A 23372-nucleotide genomic window follows, 5' to 3' on the forward strand; every position below is an offset into this window, starting at 1 on the left:
CTGTTTGTACAAAACCTTGAATATTGATAAGCTGTAGATTTATTACACGCTGTATAAGAAATGGCGTCAAAGTAAGATATGAATGCTGAACTCGGGGCTTGGGAGAAAAACGTGTACCTTATAACTACAACATGTATAATACATGCACACACGGAGGAATGCCTGACCGTAATGGGAACAGTGCTTGGCTTATAGCTCCCAGAGGATTTTAAACAAACAATGCATTCACTCTTAAACTTAAGAAAAAAAAAAGCGCGAATAATGAATTTGAATTCATGGTAGCAGTAGATTTCCAAGCAAGCAAGATTCGTAGACAAAAGGACGCTGTTGTTAGTGTACTATGTCAACATAATTATGTAATTGAATGTCTGACTCAATAGTTCAAAAGTATGGTGAGCTAGGCGTGCATCAATTTTGTGAAAAAATATTAAGTTCAAAGAACATGGAAGACACCGGATGAGATCGTTGCGGTAGGTCAGGTGGAGGAATGTGCGGATAAGCTTAATAAGGTGGTCGCCAGTGTACCTCAGACCTTTATTATTAGCATAGATTAAATGTTAGCACCGTGAAAGCAAATTGAACGAGTCATAGACATAACTCAGGTAGTGAAATGATGGATAGGGTAGCGATGACATGGTTATTACCTCGATGGGCTGACGTTAATCAGGGTGTGGCGGGAATACACGGAGGTAATTACACCCCGTGATGATAGCAGGTGATTGAAAAGTTCCAGGCAATTTATCTGACACGTCTAACAAATTTTATCACTCTAGCGTAAATGAGGACGGAAGATTAAAGGGAATAGGAAGTATATTGCACGTCAATAAAAGGCTGAGTGAACTTAAAGAATTCGCATCACGGGAAATAGTTATAGTGACTAGACTTATCATAACTAACCATGGCTAGATGTGATCGACTATCGAATGCCATTCATACATGTGCCAATCTTTATTGTGTGTGTGTGTTTGTGTGCGCGCGCGCGCATGTATGTGTGCGTGTACATCTTCGGAGACTCCAACTCTCCCGTTTTCGACGGGAGATCTCCCGCCGAAAACCCATTTTTGCAAAATCTCCCGTTCTCCCGCTTGAGAGTTAATTTCTCCCGCCCTGGCTCTGTGTCTCCCGTTAGAAATGATTTCTTACTTATTGCTATCGTATGTTGAAAAAATAAGCCTTAGATAGCACCAGAGAGTATCTAGAACCCTAGGAACTTCGCGCTTCGCACACATGAACTTGGAGTCTCCCGTTTGCTATGGGTTTCGGGCGGGAAGGTGCTTTGGGTTGGAGTCTCTGTATCTTACACATCGTATCGTGCGTAAAAGTAGATTACTATCAGGATTCCGTGAAGGTGTGAGGTACTAACGCGATAGAAATTAGAAGGTTTATCTACATAAGGTATATCCCACAATACAAGACAACATGTTCTCTTATATGAGGTCCAATTCACAGAATATATAGGATTCCATGCAAGCTCTAAACAAATTGAAGGACGGTGGATATGACATTCGATAATTCCAGAACGCATAATGTTGAATTACAATCCATATAGTACAAAATAGAAAGACATTGAGATGTTTAACTTTTTTTTTCTGCTGTAAGGTTGGCAAAATCTCAACGAAGTCCATGTAAGAATTACTGCGTCACCATTATTATTAAACAGTCAGATTTTTACCCGTATGATGAACCATTATAACAGACTCTCATCTGTTCTATCTCTTTATTGATTCATTTCATTGACCTGTGGTAACGTAAAACTGATTCAAGTCATTTGCCATTTTAGGAAAGTCAATTTCCTTACTTTTCGAATATATACGATATTCGCACACAAACATACGACATGTGTAACATTCAGGCAAGTGTATGACCACAATATTGCAGTGTTCTCATATTATATTATCGGGAGGGATTTTCTGTGAAGTGGCGACTGAAAGACAGACGGAACTGCTACACACACACATACACACACGCAAAAATAGTAGGGATACACTGTACTTCATACCATTTAGACTACTTTACTTCATGTTGCCAGTTTGAGGCTGTTCAGTGATTCCGAGTTGCACATATTTTGTCTTTGTCTTGACATATAGGCCTATACACTTTGAGGAAGACGTTATGTAAAAATGCATTCCGCTGTTGCAGCTTAGTATAGATAGCGATGCCAATGCTAGGGCTCTGGTAGCCCTATTCACACGAAATATATAAAGACGGCTTGCAGCCGATTAAGAACGCTACACTCTATATAAGTCTGCATTCTTATACAGTCACTGTTATGATTTCCTTGAAATATTGTCAAGGCAGCCTTCGGTTGACTGAACTGAGCGCTAGTCATTAATTCTCCAGTGTGAATTGGGTCCTTGTCTATGTGCCATGGTGCGTTTCCCTTCGAACCAGTCCTGTCCGGAGTAAGTGCGTTTCTCCATATTCTGATTGGAGATGATTGGCTGATATTGCGTTTTATCAATTCCTATCGCCCGCTTCCCCGCGGCCTCTCGCGAGCGCCCCTTTCGCTGGATACACTTCGGCATGCCGATTGCGTCACAGTGCGTCAAAAGAGGATGATGAAAGGATAACCATGTACCCAGGTATCAGCATCACTTAGGGCGATCGTTCATCACCGATGGCCGACTGTCTCACGCTCAGCTCACGGGGGAGAAATAGGAGTCTCAAAGCTGATGAAAAACGTGTGCATCCGTCTCTGAGCACCATACACCATGTTGTCTACCCTCTTTCTTTCTTTCCGTCCAACATCTCTCTCTTTCTATCCCCTGTACCTACCTATCTATCTATCTATCTATCTATCTATCTATCTATCTATCTAGCAATCTATCTATCTATCTATCTATCTATCTACCTACCTACCTACCTACCTACCTACCTATCAATTTATCTATCTATCTATCTATCTATCTATCTATCTATCTATCTATCTAACAATCTATCTATCTATTTATCTTTTTATTTCTCTCTATGTATACATCTCTATGTACTCACTATATAGGCCTACACGCATATACTAATACATGCGCTTACATATGAATAAGTTCATATCCGTCAGAATCCGTATAAAATGCCATGTATGCTGAGTAATAAGATAATTACACGATAAGACACAATTCTAAAGGGCAGAAATTGTAGAAATTAATGTTGTGATGAAGGCAACGAACGCAATATTCTATCAAACACGGAGACAGCGGTGCTCCAACATCAAGCTGTTAAAGCGCGCGCACGTCATACACACACACACACACACACACACACACACACACACACACACTCACAGGGTGAATTTTATCAGTAACGAAACGTGTGGGGCATGTAGCTGTTAGCAAAATGGATAAGTCTGTCAAGACTTTCAATCAAATGTCCCGAGTTACGTCCTCAAGTAAGATATTTTCACCCATCTCTCGAATAAAGGGTAAAAAATGTGTACCGGACAAGGTAGGTAATGATGAAGGCAGGGTCCTGCGGAAGGGCAGTGATGACACTGAAGGGGCTACGCTGAATAAAGAATACTACAGTGTATAATGGTTATAAGAATATGAAAATAAACATTGGCACAAGGTATTATTAAAATGAAGAAGATCTGGAAGAGTTAAATGATGATGGTGAAGATGATGATGATGATGATGATGATGATGATGATGATGATGATGATGATGATGATGATGGTGATGATGATGATGATGATGATAATAGAGGTGGTGATGAAAAGATTAAGAAAAAAAAAAGAATAAGACAAAGAACATAATAAAGAGCTAAAAATAATGAAAAAGAATTAGAAGACAAACAAGAAGTATAGGAAGACGTAAAAACCAGAGTAAGAGATAAAATCGTACGGAAGAGCCAAGGGGCTCTCGCGATTACCGATAAAAGTATATTTCTTTATGTCTTGCCCCTCTATATACGGATCAAGCACCTCACTGGCTGTCTACCCATTAGCGGTTCGTTCTCCCCCCCCCCCCATCCCCCCCCCTCTCTCACCCTCTATCAAACTTCCCCTTCCTCCTCTCTCTCTCCCCTTCCTCTTCTTGTCTTCTTCCGCCAGTGGTCAATGTTCGACTAATCCGCCATGAGAGATCGCCTGATTAGTCGGCAGTCGGCTCCAGTGCATGCATCGGAAAAGCGGGCATCTTGGCGGGAAAAATCGCTGGATGTGGACGTCAATGAATACTATTTCTCATCTGCTTTTAAAAAGGAATAATGTTCCAAAAATGCCTCCCTCCCAGAAAAACATATTTCGCAACAGGCTAATGAATAACCGTCATAATGATGTCAATATGGGATTTTCTGTTTAATTACTATTATCTTTATTATTACTGTTATGATTACGCTGACGACGATGATGATTATGATCATGATTATCATTACTATTATCATTGTGCTGTTCTTTTTCATTATCATAATGACTATTGCCATTATTATTAGTATTGTTGCCATTATCATATTTTTTTATATTCTTTTTGTATTCAATAGTTTATTTATTTCCATCATCACAAAGAAAAGAAAAGAAAAAGTTGACATAATCCAAAGTGATACAATTTTTTTTCATTTCTCTTACATTCGTCTGATAAAGGATTTTTTTCAATACAATATAAAGTATATTATACACGAATGATGTCGTAAATTATATATATTTATATACATACACACACCACACACACACGCGCGCGCGCGCGCGCGCCCACCGCACACACATAATTATATATTACATGTCATTAGCTATTCAGCCAGCCATCCATTCGTGGCGTCTCTTCACGTGTACCACGTGGACACTGGCTGTTATTATTTCATCATCCTATACCAGGCAATCCGTCAATCAATGGTTTCGTCTCCCTTGGTACAGAGGGTATTTATAAGCCCCCCAAAAATCAATTATCTTGACGTCCAGAGAAGCAGCGTCCAAATCTCCGCTCTCATCGTCCAAGCTGTGATGGAAATCGAAAATCTCGACCGATGGAGCTGACCATTGGATGTCATCTTCCATTTGTTTGTTCGACGAGGGTCAAGCCCCCTTTTCGTATGTATAGTCCCCGTGGACAGATTACCTGGGACGACTACTGATCTCGAAAATCCCAAGATAGCCATTTACAGACAAATAATTCGGAGCCGCTGAACATTGTGTAAACATTTCCCGAGAGACGTTGGCAAGAGAAGGTTCCTGCCTGAAATAGAAAATCAATCATGTTCACGGTCCTACAAGGTGTCTCAGCACAGGACAGGGGAAGTGAAACTTGTCGCATCTCTCTGTTCGTGCATCTTCATGCTTTCCCTCATCCAGGTTGCAAATCCCCGGTGAAAGCTCTTCATGAAGCCAAATAGTTTCCTTAAAAGATCAAGCTGCATCATAATTGAGTGCATGCAGATGTCAGCTGCAGTTGATACACGAGACAGTGTTAAACAAACTGCATAAGGACTCTGATCAAGGAACGTCTGGACAATTTTACGTCAGTTGTCTCGTGTTTGCATGAATTACCTCTGGAGCTTAACATAATCAATTATAATAGAAATCTCCGTCAAATCCCTTTTCCCGCCATAAATTGTTGTCATTAATAAGTTCATTCCGAATTGTTACTGTTTAGAGTCAAGTTGCAAGAAATGGTCAAATGTACCAAACTTTAACGTCACAACCAATATGGTTGCACAAATATCTGCCTGGGTTTTTTTTTTTTCAGTTTGAAAGTGACCAAGGGATGTACAACTATCTATTCTTTGTTTGGTTTTGTTTTATCGTCTGTGCATCTTCATCTCTTACGTTCATGACACAATAATCTTGTGTTGCTAAAATGTTGATTAATATGATGTATAATTTATATTTCTTAAATCTGACGTATCAGCATCCCTGTTATCACCATGTATGTGATGGTATATGAAGTAAACAGAATTGTTCTGTTATTACGTCCAAGCGTCCAAGGATGCTTCGTTTGTTTAATAGTCATCTTCACGCCTAAAACCGATGACATAGCACTTAAAACGATCAATAGCCTATCACATTAATTCAATTCAATTCAATTCAATTCAAACTTTATTTCATTTTAGTAGTTACATTAGTAACTACCAGTTAGGTATACAGGTCTTGCAGTTCAACAGTTACAATCAATAGCTGTGTTTGATCCTGCTGAGCAGCTACTATATAGGCGACACCTAACCCTCCCTCACCTGATTGTAATACTCCACATTGTTGGGTCAAAGTCTCTCATCCCTGCCTGTACGTATGTATTTTCTCGCAACTCTCATCACGCTTATCGTCTTCTTCTTCTTCTTCTTCTTTTTTCTTGGCGTGGTGTGTGGATCGCTGGCCAGCCATGATTGTTTTTGCAGTGTCTTCATATAGCCCTGCCCCTGACAGTTGGCCGTGTGTTGACTCTTGGCGATGACAAGAGATTGGCGGAGATTTCCGCGCAAACAGCATAATGAAAAGCGCTGCAGGCTGGGGGGAAGACGAGCGTCGTTTGGAGTAGGCGGGAGGGGAGGAGGGACGATCCGAGGGAAGGCCAAGGGTTGGGACTGATGGGAAGCGGTTGAGAAAATATTTGAAGATGGTGAGAAGATTGTGGGCTTTTGCTTGAAGGAGATGCGAGGAGATGATGCTGGTTGCTGTATGGTCTATAGAGGTCAACGACATCACATTACCATGAAATACATCACTGTAAGAATTCACCAAACGAAGAAACAAGAGCCTGTGCTATGCGCTGCTCATGTGCTCATAATTGCGTTCATATTGGTTTTCACGGCTTTTGAGCAAGGTTTACATTATATTCACTACCCTGCGACCACGGCAGTCTCGCTTGCCGTGAACAGTTGTATTTTCTCTTTCTCCCAGTGTTCAGGTTTTGGCCTTCTTTCTTTGCAACTTGGTCTTCTATTTTCGTATTGCAGCTGCAGTAATATTTCGCTCATCCCATAGGGTAGTAGGTTTCTCATCGGTTACGTGTCTGCCATGGCATTTTCTATATATTATATAGTTTAGAAATCTGGCCCGACAAACACGGCAATCACGGCCTGTCACGTGTGCCCATCCCGTCCCCGCGCGTTGTCTCACGTCCACCCCGTTTTATCAATAGTGACCTGAAGTATGAAGCTGTGGTCGCAGTTCTGCTCGGGGGGGGGGGGGGGGGAATTTTTATTAGAAGCAGGAATGACAACTTCATGAACAAGAAACTTAACAAACAATCAAAAGAAACCGACGAATTTAGTTTCTTTCTCCAGACGAGTCTTTTTCAATATATGCAAAAATTAATGATCATAAAGACAGTTAAATTCATCGGCACTACTCTGATATTGCAGCATGTCCAAGTTCGTTGTCGGTACATCGAGAAAGGCAATGTATCGTCATGTGGAATTATGTAGACGTCCGTCAAGAATTATGAGAACGCGTCAGACTTAATAAAATCAAAACGAAATTCAAGGTCTTTGGTCGGCCGATCTGCTCTCATACACATATATGGCTAGGTGTTAACTAAACCTGAACAGCGTTTCAGCATTTGCAGCCCGTGTTTAAGCTACTTTGTTATGAGATTGAGTCTAAAATTTCTCAGGACATTGTTTGATGAAAGATTGGAATTGAGGAGATAATATATTTCAGAGAAACAATGTCATATGCATATACCAAGTTTGTATAGTGTATGGAAACCGATATAATGATTGGCAGACAAAATTTGTTTGTTTGTTTTTTACGTTTGTGTGTACAATAAGCAAATCCCATGTCAAATGCTACATCGATGCACGGGTCACCTTGCAAACTCACCAGCTGAAGATAGTGTAATGTGCTACTCATTGACAGATTGCTGGCGGTGCAGCTGCGTGCTGGAGCGCATTCAGTATTTGCGTTGCTTGTGTACTTGGTGATTCAGCCACTTTCTCGACCTATGGGGCGCCCTCATGGGTTTATTTCTGGGCTATCATACCGGAGGCGTTGGGTGTACCCCGAGGTTAAGGTGTCTTATTACCGTCTTAACATGGCGTTTTGAGTTTACTCTTCAAATTTCGTCTTACGTTACAGCGAAGACAGTTTGGCTTCCTTTCTCAACCTCCTCCTTTCATGACTACTTACGCTGCGTAGGGTTAAAGATATTGTTGACCCGTAATTGTCCGTTTCCCTGTTAGCTGTGCCTTAATCAAAGCCAAACCCACGGGGTGCATGGCTTAAGGTCCGACCTGGTGTTGGCTTTCTGGGCTTGGTGAAGAAAATAAACGCGTGTCGTCCGATTTAAAGGCTGGTATGGCCGAGTTTTTCCTATCCCTTCCCCCGTGGAAAGTATTGATCGAGTAATGAGGTAAATGAAACCAGCGCTACGCCAACAAACGTGTCTGCAGATTGGACGATAATAAACGCAGGCAGGAACGGGACGAAAGGGGACACTGGTGGCGATAAGAGAGAGCGGGAATACGGGAAGCAGGTGAGCAGCGAGGGGGGGGGGGGGGGGTGACAAACACGTATTTGGTGGAGTCCAGGGAACAGAAGGGATGGGATTCACCTAAAGATAGCAGAAACTGCATCCACGTTGAAAAGGAAGCAGGCCAACTTGAATGACAAATGTAAATTTACAGGACTGTAACATGGAGCTGTTGTGGCTCAATGACCATACGTAGTTTCCAATATCCACATCATTGTGTCTTTGGTCGGTCGCAATATTAAAGCTAAACCTGAGTTTCTTCTGTCAGGAGGTATGAGTCCATAAGTTAATTCTACATTGCAGTCACATAAGGAATAAAAAAACAAACAAACAATGATCGTCATCGTCTTCAGTGTCAATCTAAGGTTAGATTGATCGTCAATCATAACTGACATTGAGGACATGACAGCCCACCAGTATCTTATCTTTATCTAAAGATTAGCCTCATGATTTGATATTGTACAGGAGCTCAATCTCCAAGTTCGATTTTATAAAAAAAAACTACCAAAAAATATTACAAGTTTAAACAAGGATTTACCCCTTTTTGGCTTAGTAGTGTCGCAAACAACATGCAGCACTTGGTTTCATGATGCGTAATTGTACATGTTTTCCTTCACAAGAAGAGTTGAAAAGTCACGAAATTCCACACGATCACGGAATCAGGGAGCAGTTTTAGTTGGGAAAGGGGCGGGCATATGCACCAAACAGTAATATCTGCAGATCGAAGACTTTGAATGAGGTGTGCTGTGAACATAAAAACCCCTACACTTTCTAAAACAGTCAAGTAAGACATACAAGTACTATTTATCATTATCCTGACACTGTGCATGGACTGTCTTCTATCTGTGTAGATTTTTAGTCTGATGCTTTAATAATCATGTGAAAAAAATTTGATAATATGCCATATTAAGAATAGCAAAGAGAACTGATGCTATATATGTAAATGTCCGTTTGCTTCTGATAGTTGGTGCCATAGTCTGCCACGAGTGGTCAGACAATAAACTGTGAAAGTTTTGTCAAGACCCTTTTTTCGTGTCATGAGAAGTACATGAGCCATCTTTTCAAACTATGCTCTCGAGACCCAAGCCACTATGAAGGCCTCTATTTCGAGAAACAAGGTATGTAAAGTCTGTTCATAAAGTCCCCAAGCTGAACAGGACAATCGAGCAAAGTCGGGTAGAACCAAGGATTGCCACCCATGTCTTCGTGGATGGGTATTGATTCAAAGACTACTCAAAGAATGCCCCTCTGAATTGGTGGGCCCTGAAGCTGGGAGTATCAGGCCGATGATATTCTAAAATCTCCGAGCATAAAATGCCATACATAGCTTCTAAAGTAGGTATAGTGAAACTTTCTCGAAGTTCTGTCATTTGCTGGCAATTGAACATTGGCCTATCCTTTCCACAGCTTATAATAAAGGTGGGTTAAGTCATGTTAATGTCATTCAGAGAGGCGTCTCTGTTTAAGGACAGGGTAATTTTGGTGTCTACTTTAAACCCCAAAAAGGTCTTTGTCTCATAATTTTAAGTGTTAACATTGGTCTCGCCACTATCTATGATAGGTTAAAGTCTTCGATGGCTTCTACTGTCCCGCCGAAATCAGTTAGTCTGTCTCCGAGACGAGACAAGACCCAATGATATGCAAACGTACTCTGGGCGAGTGGTATTTAGATGGTATTTATGCATGGGAAGTGCACATTACGTGAAAAAAATGGCTTCGAGGATAAAACCCCCGCTTCGTTGGGGGAAGTCAACCTCCCTTCCATGTTTTTTTTTTTTTAATTTCAATTCGCGATTGAGAAGCAGTTCTATCAACTGCGAAGCAGATGACATTTTGCATGCATATGCCTTCTCCACTCAGCCTCAAATAGACAAGATAAGATATGAAGAACTCAATGAAGATCGCTTCCCTAAACAGTTTACCAAATAATCCAAATCCATATCCCCGATAGCATGATATCCTACGTGTCATAGTAACTACAAGTCCAATCCAGTGGCGGATCCAGAGGGGGGGGGGGGGGGGGGGCGCAAGAGGTGCACGCCCCCTTTATTTATCGTTAAAAACAGAAGAAATAAAAAGAAAAAATGAAATGAAACCCGGAAGTGGCACCACAAATTTTAGTTCCCCCCCCCCCCTTTACAGAATTCCTGGATCCGCCCTGCAATCTACGTTGTTATGACTAGTACGTATCTTGTAATGTTTCTTGTAGTTTGAATCAACATTGTTTTATGTGGAGTTGTTTATAATTCTTAATATCAATAAACAAACAAATTAACACCTTGTGGAAATCAGAATGATACCAGAATGAGAGGTATCACATCTGGGGTTCGAAGAATCGTGAATGATAGCAGCATTGGTATTCCTCGGATCACAGGGTAGTACTGAAATGAATGATGCATCGAGATCATTTGATTCAAACAGAACACCATCTCCATTTATTTTTTTTTAGTAAATCAAGACATTGTAGATGTCCTCTTTGTTTGGACGGTACAGGTCATTCAGGTAAGATTCGAAATCTTAATTGCTTATCACTTTGCGTTGTATTATAGTTTCCGATTCTGTGTCTGTATGTTTGTGAGTATGTGTGGTGGTAGTACTGTGAATAAAGGGGCTTAAAATATTCAAATTAATTCCTTGAACCTCATTCCCTCTGCTTTAAAACACTGGAGATCCTCGGCTCGCAATGCACAAGGATCTTCTGACATTAATAATGTCCCAAGGATAGTCTCGAAGATGTGACATGCGTCGGTAATTTGACGTACGCTGTAGTTGCACGCTTGAGTGCTGAGGGGTGAAGGGGATAGTCTCGCTTCAAGTTACAGGAAACCTACAATTTCCTATTCCACGATGAAAGAACATGCGGCTGGCCCGAGATTCCAAGCGCTGCTACAATTTTCTTTTGTGGGTGCAGTTTAAAAGACATGACTACAAAAATACTGAGTTACTTTTTGAATGCCATATCGTATTACCCTAAAGTTTCAGTCAGTGATCCAAACAGCCAGCATCGATTACATCAAAGGAAGACATTGATGGTCTTTATAGCGGGAAAAAAAGGATATCCCCTCTAGCAAGAGGCAAAACACTCTGTCCCTCGGATAGGACATAAAATGGAGGTCTCGTGTGTGAGAGAGTCACAACTCATCCACTTAAAAGATCCCACTTCATTCATTCATCGCAAAGAGCAGGGTGTTTAACCCGGTGAAGTGGTACCACCTCACATCCAACTGGACCCCATGGAAGACCAGCTTAGAGTAGCTGAATATGGGCTATCCAGCCATCTTCTCAGATGGAAATGAACAAACAAACAAACAAACAAAACAAAAACCATTCCTGACACACCACCAGTCAAAACCAATACAAGGAGTATTTGCGGAGGGTTATCTATCAAGTACCAAGTAAGCCAACTTGTTCATTCATGCCAGGAATGAGAGGAAAGAACTAGACAAATAGATAGATTGATAGATAAAAAGATAGATAGACAGATAGATAGAGAGATAGATACATACATACATACATACATACATACATACATACATAGGTATCGATAGATATTAAAGACAGGTAAATAAATATAAATAGATAAAGAGATAAATAATAAGTAAGATAGATCGACATGTGGATAGATAGAATGATAGATAAGGCGAGAAAGAGAGAGAGAGAGAGAGAGAGAGAGAGAGAGAGAGGGAGAGGAGAATATGAGAGAAGAAGAGGGTGAGAAGCAGTAAAGGCGAGGAGTTGATGAGAGACTAATAAATTAAAGAAGCCTTCTCTCTCTCAGAGTAAAAGGACTTTCTCAAGAAATGGTGACTGCAAGACCGTCACGGCTCCTTGCTTGTGCCGAAGCGTTAATATCAAGTAAATGCAGATCGTCTCAGCTTACCTGTACATGAGAGACAATGCACATCGGAGTGGTGCCGCAGTGAAGAAATACAGTCACTGAGTGATGCGAAGGAGAATCAGTGGTTTAAACCTCTCGTCTGGACTTGAATAAGATCGAAGCTTAGATCTCACAGAGCGAGTTTAATTTCGGCCCACTTCGTGCGACACTTGTCATTGAGCTCTTTGTCAGCTGTTTGTTACAGAGATCACCGCTGCCGGATCTTCACCGAGCACGAAACTGTAGGCGGAAAACAGACACACAAAACTTGCACATAACACAGAAATAAACCCGTGTAAAGTTCAGGAAAACATCACCAACAAAGCATACCAAAATAGCCATCGAAACTTCTTGAGATTGATCGAGATTGCCTTATACACAGAATGATACTACTCTTCCTTCCATTTTTGGCTTTGCAGACAAATGAGGTTAAGGTTTAACTATTTCTTACAATAGCATACTCAAATTTGTCTTGTCAAGGTTTGTTGGGTGTCTCAGCCGTCTGTGAGAAAGTACCCTCCTATAGCGATGACACTTATAATCATGCCCATTTAAGGGAAATATTATAATGTCGAGAAGTTAAATAAGCCTATCAAAAGTTCGTTAATTTGACATTTTCCCACTTAGCTTGTGTGGCGCTGAAGGATACGATTAATCCTACGTTCAGCCAAGGCATCAAACTTTTTATTTTTCATTTAGTTTCCTTTTCAAAATAATATCTGCTTTTTGCCTCTTTCTTAGTGTAACAATACGACGCGTAACAAGAGAAACATTCATTGTATCCGTACATGCATGAAAACTGTGCATACAAATAATAGTACCACAACATATACTGTATATATATATATATATATATATATATATATATATATATATATATGTATATATATATATAATGCATCATACATGCATATGGTGTGTCTCACTGGTGTACATTAAAAGGGGTTTCTGAGTATGCATGTGTAGTTTCCATTTTAAAATATGCATTTCACGGGTAGCAATAGCACGTTCTACCTTTACCATAAGAATTAATCTGCTTTAAATAGGATGGATGAGAGCTGGTGGTTTACTCAGATATTTGCATCTATATATAGATGAAATGTTTTCAATGGAAATACAAATACAGCGTTTATTAAAGCTTGATTTGTGTTGGCACCAAATGTTTAATAGTGCGAAGAGGAGCATTAATTTTGTTCCTTTCAATCATTGAGCTATTTATAAGCTTGCTCCCGAAATATTTGTAGAATAGGACAAGGATGAAGCAAATGAAGTAAGTCTTGAATATCATTACTGCAACAAAAAAGAAAAAAAAAAAGAATGGCGAGTCTTTTGCCTATGAAATAGAGAAATAATATGTCAGTGGCAAATCTGCAATGAATAGGTTTTTCAATTCCAAAGTGCATATGTTTCCATCTGGGGCGGCTGGACAAATTTTCTCGGATTGATCTTGTCATTGTATCGAAGCAAATCAAACTAGTTTCTAACATTAATCAGCCACTTCACTTTCTAAACTATTCTCATCTTCGGGAGTAACAGGACAATGCAGCTGCAACGAATGACACAGATAATCTCAGTCCCAAACGTTTCCAGTTTGATTCGAAATCCTTTCTTGAAGATGTATCAAAGTGACCAGAATTATCATTCTGCTTTGCCATTGATGCTCATTCCAAGCAAGTAGAAGCCCGGCAACCCAAATCTAGTCACGTGACACGACGTAATACTACGGTCTCTGTAGTATCGTGATGACTCATGAGCAAGCATTTGAAAATCTCTCACAACCTCGCTTTGGAACGTTAAGTGCTTCATAGCTGTTGTGCGTGCGTGGACCCGCATGCTATCACCGAGCGATTTTTTGTCAAAGCTTGTGACGCTCTCAGCCTTTCCTTGTATCGCTTTAATGATGCCCTGCATTAACCAGCAGTATATCATCATGCAGCTGCTTTTATCGTCTCTTCATGGCATTGACCCACATACATGGCACAAAAACGATCTGTTTCAAGTCATTCCCACGAATGAGGGACATTTGAAATGTAGATTTACCTTCTCTCGTATTTCGCGCCACTGGGAAAATAGCCCTTGAGAGTTAGACAGGGAAAAGAAGGAGGGGGGGGGGGGATAGGAACTGTGTGCATGTGTGTGTGTGTGTGTGTGTTTATGTGCCTGTGTTTGTGTGTGTCTGGATGTGTCGGTGTGTGTGCATGTCTCTATGTGTCTGTGAATGTAGTTGGAGAAATGAAGAGAAAAGAATTTGTGTGGGTGTGTGCATTTTGTGTTTTTTTTTTTTGCCGTTTGTTGTGGCTGTTTGCGTGTTACCATTTTTGTGTGTGTATGCGTGTATATTGTGTATATTGCTTGTATAACGTGTTCTCTCTCTCTCTGTGAGGGTGTGTGTGTGTGTGTGTGTGTGTGTGCATAATACGTACTGTGATGTATGCTGTGTGTGTAGTGTGCGTGTGAAAGGTGTACATGCGTGTATGCTGTGCCTGGTGTTTTATGCGATGTGTGTTGTGTGTTGTATGTTGTGTGTTGTGTGTTGCGCGTTGTGTGTACAATGCGGGTTTATGGGGTGTGCGTGTTTGTGCGTGCGGGCATGCGTTAGGATGCAGCAAGGATCGTAAGGGAGTCAATAGTAATGAGATGTGTCGTACACATGGCCTCGGATAAACATGGGATTTGGTTTCACATTGGTGGGAAACAACCGTCTTATGCAGCTTGAACACACACACCAACATACCCACATACACGCACACACACATAGACAATAATGAAATCGAAGAAGAAGGAAGAGGAAAAGAAGAGGAGGAGGAGGAGGAGTTGGAGGAAGAAACAGTCTACACGTCATAATCGGTGTGAAGCAATCCACATCATCCTCTGACGACTTCCCGCCTCTCGCCTCAGCGATCTGGCGGGACGTTTTATACAATCCAGGGGCTCTGTAAACACCGGCTTACCGGGCCGTAGTCTAGGGGAATTGTGTATCGGACGGGAAGGGGATGGGGAGGGGGGAGACGGGGAGGGGGGTGGGTAGGAGGAAGGAGGAATCGGATACAATCAGGAAGGGCGACGCGTCAACAGAAGTGGTAGACCGGAAGAGGATACCATGTGCCCCCAGACGGTTCGCTCACGGGCGAGAGAATTACGGCTTCGGCTCGCCGAATCTCATCGAATTTCGAAGAGGAAGACAAGACAGGACAGAATATCTGTTTTCAAAACTTGTGGAGAATCGGTAAAATTTCTGTGGATAACAGTAACAGAAATCTTTAGAGGTTAACCGGTTCCCCTCGTACATAGTTTATTACTTGTCAAGACGTTCTATGATCCTTCCCCTCCCCCCAAAAAAAAACCAAACAAACAAACAAACAAACAAACAAACAAACAAAACTTATTCTTCAGATGTTTTGTTTATCTCTTATATCAAAGTCTTACTCCTTTTCTTGGACATGTAAGGCTGTCTGAAATACGTGCCCCCTGTGTCTACAAACACAAGTGTGTCACCAACACGTTCTGTTATTGTAACGCACGTGCAACATTTTTGAAATACCCATTTTTGTGGCGGCTCTGGTGGTGGGGATTTCGACGGAAGAGATTGTATGACAGCTTCAAATCAGAGCAAACAACATCCTGCTTACAGATCGATTATTCTACATCTTATAGAAAAGGAAAGATAGTACGGAAACAAGTTACATTACGACAATGACGATTATTACGGTCCGTTGTACATCAGCAGAAATGATAAAGGTGGTTAATATTCCCAAGGTGAACATTATTGATGAAGCAGTTATAAGACGCTTGTTCCCTGCTTAGCTCGTATTCAATGCATTTGATGTGATAGTGTAACTTTCACGGCATCTACAAGAGATATGATGGCAACACCGATATCCTTAATCCTCGGACCTCAAAGCAAGTTTTTGAAAAAAGAAAGAAAACGCAGTAAACACTTCCATAATGCATTTCAAACTGTGTTGTGGGCAGTAAAATATGCATTGGGAACAGCGATCAATCAGGGGTAAATCTCCCGAGGCACTTACGCCATCCCATTTCATGTTAGATTAGTGTCCCATTATACGTGGTGTACTTGCAGAAAATGCGTACACCGACTGATAACTGAAATTCTGCAGGGTTTTTTTTTGTAATATTGAAGACGAGTGAAACCGACCGATCATTACACAAACAAACGATCAAACATGACAAAGAGAAAGAGATAGATAGAGAGGGAGAGAGAGAGAGAGAGAGAGGGGGGGGGGGGGGAGACTGTACATCTTCGACGTCCATTTGTATTCCTGCGTTGAAGAGAACATTTAATCTGTTCTATTATAATAAAAATCGCTTTTGGGGTGACAAACCTCGTATTTCAAAGATGCCAAATGTTCGGGAGAGGAATAAAAAGCAGCTATATAGAACACTATAACAAATGAGATCACCTTTTCTTTGACATGCCATGGTGGCTTATTTTTTTTTTTTTTTGGGGGGGGGGGGGCAAGACAACTAGGATTTGAATAGGATAGCACCCAAGTAATTATCTTACAATTAAAGGTCCCCTGTGTTTACCATTGGAATTTAGTAATTTAGAAATGTTCGAGTTATCACATTTGATGCGTTTATATGGGCTAGATGTATCACAAAACATCTTACCATGTACAAATTTCGCAATAAATCAGAAAATATAACGAGATATTACTATTTTTCTACATAAACCATAACAGTAGACGGTTAAGTCTAGAAACAATTTTATTATAGTTATTGTTTATTTTTTATATTTAGCAATACCTAACATTGATTCTATTGCTTCAAATTTTTACATTTATATTTTTGATACATTTTAGAACTATCTTGAAGCCTTAAAGCTGGGTTTTTGTTTCATGTGCAAATGGTAAATAATGTTTTGAATTTTATTCAAACAAACGATTTTTCAACAAACATAAGATATACAAGCTTTTGCCACCCCAGCGACGATACATATTTTGTAATCATATTAGCATTTCAAATGACTTTCTTCTTCCTTTCTTCATATCGCTATGATTTTTTGTTTTTTCTCTCTCTCCCTCTCTGTTCCCATGATGTATGTTTGCGATGCTCGAAAGAAACGATAATCTCACCGGCTTTATTTTCGCTACAACCAAAAAGACTTCAGAAATTCTAGTCACGAATCATTCCACTCTCCTCACCTTTCTTACTGCGGGACGAATTGTAAATTCGTGTACGAGTCTACACGATGAAAGATGCAATTACATCGGCGTAGAGCCACTTACAAATCCGCAGTCATGGCTCCGAGGTGTGTGTTACATTGTTGTACCATCTAAGCTCACTTTGTCTCTCTCCGCCTGTCTCTCTGTCTGTCTGTCTGTCTGTCTGTCTCTGTTTCTCTCGCTCTCTCTCTGTCTCGCTATCTCCTTCACACACGCACACATACACACGCACACACACACACACACACACACGCACACACGCACGCAAACTAAGATACCCCAGAAACACATCTTCCCTGTCCGCCTCAACACCTCAGCAATCCAAGATAATGCCCCGAGACCAACATCTGTCGCCGTGCGATTTGATGCATGCATGTTGCCATGGTAATGCAACGCTGGTCTCTACTCCGAGATGATACTTTTATCCTGGGGGATCTCAACATGGCAGGCAATGTCGTGTTTGTCATGAGATTTGTTGATATTCTAACCCCTCTGGATATCATTCGATATCAGGAGATATGAAGGCAACCTTTTAAAACCTGGATTAACGTGAGGTACGCTTCTAAGTTGGGGGTTTGTATTTTTCGATAATAGTAATAGCTACCCTAAGGATAATTGTCTCAAAATAATGAAAATTGACACGTCAGAGTTGTTACATTCATTACAGTTGCATTTTCAAAATAAACCATTAAATTTCTATTCCGCTAAACGTGATCATAGAGTACAAAAAGTTACTGTGAGATATTACATGGCAAAGATAACTGGATATGTGCAAACTTGTGTCACGGTTGGAGCATATTCCAATACTTGTATTGCAGAACAACAAACATTCGTGGAGTGAAACTTTCGCGGATAGGAGCCGACGGCTTTTTTTTTTTCATGAAACTTTCGCGAATCGCCACTGCCGTTCAATGGTATTGTGTGTAAAAAAACATTTTTGCGTGAATTTTATTTTCGCGACGCTTGACTCCTCGCAAATTTCGCGAAAATTATATGCATGCGAATGCTTCTGGCTTTACAGATGAACCAAACATGTTTTTGTTTCGTTTTCTCCATTGCTGTCAAAGGTCTAATAAAGAGGGTTCTATGAAACTCGACGTTAAAACACTTCCATCGACTTTTCGCCTTTCGTGTATTGGCGTAGCGGGTAGCTTGCTCTTGATGAAAAATGTGATTGTTACTAGAAAACCACAACAATTTTCCCTAATTATGGATATTGCGATGACCTACATATTTTTGAAAAAAAAATAGTACGTTTCCTTAGAGACGACTGCTGCATTGCTAACAAGAGTCAGCATGAGAAATGGCACTCACCTTAACGCGTGAAAAGAAAACAAAAAATGAAGTGAATTTATTAACCTAATTAAGGTAACACGATTCTAAAAATATCTCCACGAGCACCTGTAGTTCGGAGTCCTCTCTATCACAAAAGCAGAGCGAAAATAGTTCCGAATGAATTTAATGTTAACCAAGGACGCAGAATGAATGTTTAATATCTGGAATAGAAAAATAATCATGTTTTCTGGGGATGAGTTTCTGTTTTGTGTGATCAGTGGTGTGTAGCAACGCTCTTCACCGAATTGCATTTGGTATCATTCAATAAATTATTAGTTTAGATAGGGAGAGAGAGGGAGGGGGGAGGGAGGGCTTTACAAGCATAGAGGATATTTCTTTGTTTTTGTGTATTTAGACATTTTATTTTTATGATTTAACTAGAGAGGGGCCGTCAAAGGCGGCAGACCCACGCCTAAGTACAAAGTCGGGGTAAACATAATGTGCATTCGGTCATCTACCAGAATTCGGCCACTTAATTGCCAGTGTGCTTTATCACCAGCCAGTGAGTTCTACCAAAGATCGTACACTGAAGTGTACGATCTTTGGTTCTACAGTCACATCACACGCAAATCACATCATTACACATACGGTATTAACACTCATTCACGTACAGGAAAGTCCTTAAGTCTCCTCCAAAAATCCATCGAAAATCCCAAATTCCACCGTCAAAAGTGCAGAATCGGAACTTTTCCAAGCGCGCGCGAATTAAGTCCAGTTTTAAGAGTATTGTCTACGCGACGGGTCGCGGAAAAAGCGCTAAAAATCGAGAAATACGCCGTTTTCTTGCGGGATATTTTGATTATAGCAAGCCGAGAGTGTGATGATATCAAAGGTCGTATGAGTGTACGATCTTTGATGGTATCCACAAAAGCGCAAAAGAAAAACAAAATTTACGTACCCCCTAGGCAATTACCCCTATGATTAGTGTCTACGGGAATTATTCAATGCAAGGGTTGAATGCAAATGTCTACTGCACCAGTATTCGGTCACCAACGAGCGCCGCAACGTCCCCGATGCAATTTTGCACCAACAGTGTAGAGCGCGATGCATTTTCAGCGGCCTTGCACACGCATTGACATTGAGCACGCATATCGTGCAGTGTGACTGCGACCGAGCAAAATGCTCCTCCAACGAAAAAAACAATCAATGTTAATTTGAAAAATCATCAAAATACGGGCCAGTTTGTGATGACGGAGAACGAACTTTCATAAATCTAGAAGGACATAGTCCCTCAAATAGGCCTAAACGTAAATTTCGGAATTCTTACGAACATTTGAGCAGCGAAGTCGGATCGTTGGGGAGTTTATGTTTTCGTATGGTAGCGGAAAATCGCAAAGTGAGAAACAAGAATTTGAATATAACTTTGACTCAAATGATCCAGTCCAGAGTCCATCGTGTGTTTATTTGACCGAAAATCAGTATAAAAATCGGATCACGAATACAGTTGGTGAAAATTTTTTGTTAGCTCACTTTAACATACGCAGTATCAACAAAAATTTTGATAAGTTGCGCTTACTCTTAGAAAACCCAGATCATAAATCTTGCTCCATCATAGGGTTAACAGAAACATGGCTGAACTCTAATATCAGTCATTTATTTTCTTTACCCGGATTCGAATTTGTATTTAGAAATAGAAGCGAGAGAGTTGGTGGTGGAGTTGGTTTGTACATCTCGAAAAAATTTAAATATATTATACATGAGGAGATTAGTGTTATGAGCGATGTACTTGAATCCCTTTTTATTGAATTGATAAATCCACATGGAAAAAACATTATGATTGGAGTAATTTACAGGTCCCCTCGTTCGAATTTAAATGATTTTTTGACTGTTTTGCAGGATTTAGTACAAAATCCCATGATACTTAATAAAGATACATTTTTGATGGGCGATTTTAATATCGATTTCATGAAATGTAACTCCCAAAACAGTTCAAAAGAATTTATAGAAACATTAATGTCTGCTTCGTTTTTACCATTAATCTCCAAGCCTACCCGTGTCGCCAGCCAATCGGCTACCCTCATAGACAACATTTTTTGTAATGTTTTTCCACTTCCTGAGTCTGGTATCGTCCTCTCAGACATCACTGACCATTTTCCTATATTTGCTCAGGTACCAATTAAACTGATTAAACAAAATAATTATTATAAGCGTCGTAAGATTACTGCAGATAATCTTACAAGTCTCCAAAACAGTTTAAAAGAAATTGACTGGTCTTCTGTATACAACACTACCGATGTCAACTTGTCTTACAACTATTTCATATCTACTCTTACCTCCGAAATCGATCACCATATTCCCCTGCGTAACATAAAAAATAGATATAAGCAAATTCCAAGACTCCCGTGGATAACCCAGTCTATATTACGATCTATAAATAGGAAAAATAATTTGTTTTATAAATATAGATGTAATCCTACTGAAAAAAATAAGAAAAAATATGTTTCATACAAAAATACACTCACCAAATTATTACGTACGCAGAAGAAATTGTTTTATGTTAATCAGATAAGCAAATACAAAAATGATATTAAAAACACATGGAAAACATTAAAGAATGCTATGAATACATCAAACAATTCATCTAATATTTCTGAAATTCGGTGGGGCAATGCCTCCAGCAACACTCCCGCTGGCATGGCGGAAATTTTCAATGACTTTTTCTCTTCAATTGGAAAAAATCTTTCTCAAAATATTCCTCTTTCTAGTAAATCTTTTAATGATTTTTTAGATACACCTAACTCCAAAACTATATTTTTTGACCCAACATATAAAGAAGAAATAATAAAGATTGTTGCTAATTTGAAAGAAGGAAAAAGTCCTGGTCATGACGGAATTGGCAACTATTTGATAAAAAAACATAATTTCTCAAATAGTGGATCCCTTAGTACACATTATCAACTCATCGCTTACAACTGGCCATGTGCCAAGTAGCATGAAAATTGCGAAAGTAATTCATATTTACAAGAAAGGGGAGAAGGATGATGTCAATAACTATAGACCCATATCTTTATTATCTTCTATTTCTAAGATTCTTGAAAGAATAGTTTATATCAGGACAGTACGTTTTCTTAAAACCTGCGACATATTCTCAAACTTTCAGTTTGGATTCAGGGAAAATCACAGCACAACACACGCACTACTTGCCCTCATCGACAAAGTCACACACGCACTCGACACACTTTCACACACAATAGGTATCTTCTTGGACTTCTCCAAGGCCTTTGACACGATTAACCACGGAATACTTCTCGCCAAACTGTCTCATTATGGAATACGTGGAAAGGCCTTGGAGTGGTTCACGAGTTACCTATCAGAAAGATCCCAATTTGTACATGTCAACGGCTTTGACTCTCAAAGTAAAACAATTGCATGTGGTGTTCCACAAGGGAGTTTATTAGGCCCATTGTTATTCATTATTTATATTAATGATTTTCATAGATCCTCGGAGAAACTTTCATTCATATTATTCGCGGATGACTCTAACCTTTTTTTTTTCTCACCCTGACCCAAACATTTTAATAAGAACAGTCAATGAGGAACTGAAAAAGGTTATACAATGGATATACGCAAATAAATTGTCATTGAATATTCAAAAAACAAAAGTTATGCTTTTTAGTAATTCTTTAGATAGCCTCCCAGGCAAAATAACATTTGATACTACTCCCTTAGAAGAAGTTTCTTCCTTTAAATTTCTTGGTGTTTGCGTTGATAACAAGCTTTCATGGAGGAATCATATTGATGACATATGTAAAATTATATCACGTAACATTGGCGTAATGAATAGATTAAAATATTATCTTCCTTCATCTGCATTATTAACTATTTATTCTAGTTTGATATTACCTTATTTAAATTACGGGATTCTTGCTTGGGGTAATACATATCAGATGTTACTTGATAAACTTCTTTTATTGCAAAAGAAAGCGCTTAGAATTGTTTTTAATTTACATACCCGAGAACATACAGATGCTTTGTTTTCTGACCATAAAATATTAAAAGTAAATGATTTGTATGTGTTTCAACTTGGCCAGTTCATGTTTAATTACAACAGTAACTTTTTACCTAAAATATTCCATGATTTATTTCATCGAAACAGTCATGTTCATAACTATCCCACGCGACGATCCGACGAATTTCATCTTCCATTAATGAGAACCGCACATGCCCAAAATACATTTCTTTATACCGGACCCAGACTTTGGAATGATTTAGATAATAGTTTAAAAGATTCCCCCAAATTTGTTACATTCAAATACAAACTCAGAAAATATTTACTTTCTACTTATAATCATAGATAATTTTAATTGTTTTGATTCATGCTTGAGCCTTCACCTGTCCTGATGTCGCAGCACTTGGCGTGTTCTGTGTGCAGACTTCTCTTCTTTCTTCTCTCCTCTTCCTCTCCTGTCTTTTGTTCTTCGTAGACTTGTATTGTTACCGTCTTCTCTCCTCTCGGTACTGTCTCGCGTCTTACAGTGTATATGTATACGTGTGGGTAATCGAATGTGTGTACGAACGTGTTGTCCTTGTCATATTTTCCCGGTACACGTGGTTCAGTGAGCAGTGTCCGGGCACTAGCAT

The 23372-nt window shown here is 39.8% G+C and overlaps 1 long non-coding RNA gene across 1 annotated transcript in view; it reads right to left on the bottom strand.

Annotated features, from left to right (window-relative positions):
• LOC139740643 (uncharacterized) overlaps positions 1-23372 on the bottom strand; it is a 151723-nt gene that overhangs the window by 77769 nt on the left and 50582 nt on the right. Inside the window, exon 2 of the long non-coding RNA XR_011711577.1 lies at positions 12274-12510. This is a non-coding gene — a long non-coding RNA (uncharacterized lncRNA). The remainder of the gene's footprint in view (positions 1-12273; positions 12511-23372) is intronic.

The sequence above is a fragment of the Diadema antillarum genome, unplaced genomic scaffold, assembly GCF_040938485.1.
Source record: "Diadema antillarum isolate AM-2024a unplaced genomic scaffold, OU_Dant_1.0 scf00000030, whole genome shotgun sequence".
NCBI lineage: Eukaryota > Metazoa > Echinodermata > Echinoidea > Diadematoida > Diadematidae > Diadema > Diadema antillarum.